This window comes from Tamandua tetradactyla, chromosome 6 (genome assembly GCF_023851605.1).
Source record: "Tamandua tetradactyla isolate mTamTet1 chromosome 6, mTamTet1.pri, whole genome shotgun sequence".
Lineage (NCBI taxonomy): Eukaryota > Metazoa > Chordata > Mammalia > Pilosa > Myrmecophagidae > Tamandua > Tamandua tetradactyla.
Genome location: NC_135332.1, coordinates 4897804 through 4901027, shown reverse-complemented (window position 1 = coordinate 4901027; position 3224 = coordinate 4897804). Strand labels below are relative to the sequence as shown.

The following is a 3224-nucleotide window of genomic DNA, read 5'->3' as shown; positions in this document are numbered from 1 at the left end:
TCTCAGAGTGCCGCCTTTCCTTTTTTTTTTCATTCAACATAACACTATACAAACACAAACATTCTTACCATATGGTCATTCCATTCTTTTATTTTTTTATTTTTATTTTTTTGAGGTCATAACAATTCAGTATTTTATGATACTCAAATGGTCATCATTACATTTTTATCAATTACAGGAAAAATCTTTAATAAAATCCATTAACTTGGATATATTTTTAGTGACAAAAACTTTCAAAAATGACTTTTTCCCTTAGAATGCATTCTAAGCATGAGGTGATTCAACAATTACTTCTACATATATGGCAAAATAAGGAACACACAGTCTTGCAGATGAACATACATAAATGAAGAGAGCATTCACAAATTCCTCAAAGGTATGCAGGCAGACATTATTTCCTATTCCACTTAGGCATTTTACAAATATTTACAAAGGTACACTCAAAATCCAAGAAACATTTTAAACAAAAAATTGTATTTTCTTCAATTACAGGAAAGGTTTTATTTACAGTTCGTAAGATTGCTATCTGGGGAGAAAGGAGACACGCATAGTCCCCCCACAGAACTGTCCTGGGGGGTGGCCCCTGGGGGCGGCTGCAGCTCAGAGCTTAAAGCCCTTCTCGCTGTATCTGTGGATGGTCACGCAGCCGTGGTAGGACACTGGCCTGGGCATGGCCGCCACCCCCGTGATGATGCTGGTTGCAGGGTCGTAACAGAGAAAAGTGTCTGTGGCTTCGCCATTCTCCCGTCTTCCACCCAGCATGTATATTTTACCATTACATACATGCCACAGTTTTCCCCTTTAGGTTGGTTTTCACGCTGACCGCTTGGTGTTACCTGTCGGCTGAAGGTGTTCTGGACGTGCATCCAGTAGTCCTCGACTGGATCATAGCAGTAGATGGCCTTGGTCAGCCCCCCAGCGACATAGATCAAGTTGTTCAGGGACACAGCTGTGATGCACCTCTTGGCGATGGGGATGGCTGCGCGCAGGAGCCAGGAGTTGGCTTCTGGGTCATACGACTGAACCTTATCAGAACAAGAATTATCATCAGGTCCTCCACTGATCACAAACAATTTGCCCACACAGCTAGTCACTGCAGGAGAACTCACTGCTTCCTTAAGGGGAGCAACTTCAGTCCATCGATTTGAAAAAGAATCGTAACATTCTACACTGCTAAGTCTGTTTTGTCCATCATAACCTCCAACAACATATACTTTACCAAGGAGGACAGCCATTTTGTGACGCCATCTGCCTTTATTCAGAGAAGCAACTCTGATCCAAATATTTAACTGTGAGTTATAAATCCAGACATCACGGCTATTGATTCTTCCACCTGAAACAAGAATGTCATTCCTTACAGCACAGACCGCATACTCTGATTTGGTAAATTCTGGAAGCTTAGTCAAAGACTTCCACTCTCCTGTTACAGGATCATAGCACTCAGTGTATGGAAGATTAAATCCTCCAACTCGTTCACAGCCTCCAACGACAACTATCACTTCAGAATAGCCAGTTGACCTGCGTGGCCTAGTCCTTGGGGACATCATTTCATTCCCAAGTATGTGGTACTGTCTTGCCTCATGTAACAACTGATAACCCTCAGGAGAGTTCTGGATCAGTTGGTCCACCTCAACTGTTTGAACAAAGTAGTTGGGATGCAACAGAGGGAGTCGCACATGTGTCAGAAGCTCATGTAACAGTGGTCTTCTCAGATCAACAGCACGATATACCCAACGCATGACAGCTTCGAAAACCATCTTCTCTTTACCAATAACAAGTTCATCACTACAAATATAATCAATAAGTTCATCTTTGTCAAGCTCAAGAAATTCTTCATGCTGAGACACATCCTCAAAAGTTTGCAATGCAAAAGTTTTGCATTTTGTGAATAGTGTTTTGAGTGAATGCGTATCAGCAAAGCGCTGGATTCCTAAGCAATTACAAGGATCAAGCTGTTCCTCCAAGAACTTGGCACATGCATCATGAAGAACACTAATTTGAAAGAGGCTTGATGTTTCAAAGAGATATTGTACATTCTCTGTAGTGATCTTCACCTTTCCAGTATAGACATACTGCAAAAAACACTCCATAGCTTCGGCTGAAATACCATTGATCTCAACCAACATTTCTCGACTTTCCCTGTGGTCATTGCAAAACATAGCCCTGAAGTAGCTACTACAGGCTGAGAGCACAGCTCGATGGCAAGGAAATTCTTTTCCTTCCACACAAATGATAACATCTGTAAATAAGCGGCTATCTCGGAATTCATTAAATATCTGGAGTATGTTTTCAGCATGGGACGATCCTGAAGAGAAGTCGAAAAACTCGCGGCCTGTCAGAGATTTAAGGTCCATTTCAAAAACTTTACGCTTGGTTGCTGGGGAGTCACACACCCCGAGATCCTCTCTGTTTAGTCTTTGTCCCAATATTAGTACCATTGTTACATCGGTTGACTAAATAATTGTTGAGAAATGACTGTTAGAGATCTTCTTTATGTTGCTTTTTTAGTATTTGCTTGATCAAAGCCCCAGTCAAAATATTTGAGTTCTTGTAATTTCCACACCTTTCGGCCGGTCCCGGAGTTGTCATCCCCGGTACCTCTCCGCAAACACTGGAAGTGGCCAGCGGCGGCGGTCCCAGCGGTTACTCAGCGGCCAGCGGGCAGCACCAGGCCCAACACCGGTGTCTCCTGGTCATTCCATTCTTGATATATAATCAATAACTCACAATATCATCACATAATTGTATATTCATCATCATGATCATTTCTTAGAACATTTGCATCAATTCATAAAAAAATAAAAAGGCAACAAAAAAAAATTCATGCATACCATCCCTCTTACCCCTCCCTTTCATTGCTCACTAGCGTTCCCATCTACTAAATTTATTTTAACATTTGTTCCCCCTATTATTCATCCTTATTCCATATGTTTTACTCATCTGTTGATAAGGTAGATAAAAGGAGCATCAGACACAAGGTTTTCACAATCACACAGTCACATTGTGAAAGCTATATCATACAATCATCTTTAAGAAACATGGCTACTGGAACACAGCTCTACATTTTCAGGCCTTTACTTTTCTGGAGTTGTTCTACATCAAGTACAAACCCATAGAAATGTTTCTTTCTGTCAAACAAAAGTCTGCACTGGGTGGAGGGATTGTATTTTTCCTAATTTAAATGCCTTTTCCTTCTAACGGGTTGGTCTTGAATATGTTCCCTT

At 41.3% G+C, this 3224-nt stretch overlaps 1 pseudogene; it reads right to left on the bottom strand.

Moving 5' to 3' along the window:
• Positions 1 to 585: 585 nt before the first annotated feature.
• Positions 586 to 2685, bottom strand: LOC143687003 (kelch-like protein 24 pseudogene; annotated as a pseudogene).
• Positions 2686 to 3224: the final 539 nt, after the last annotated feature.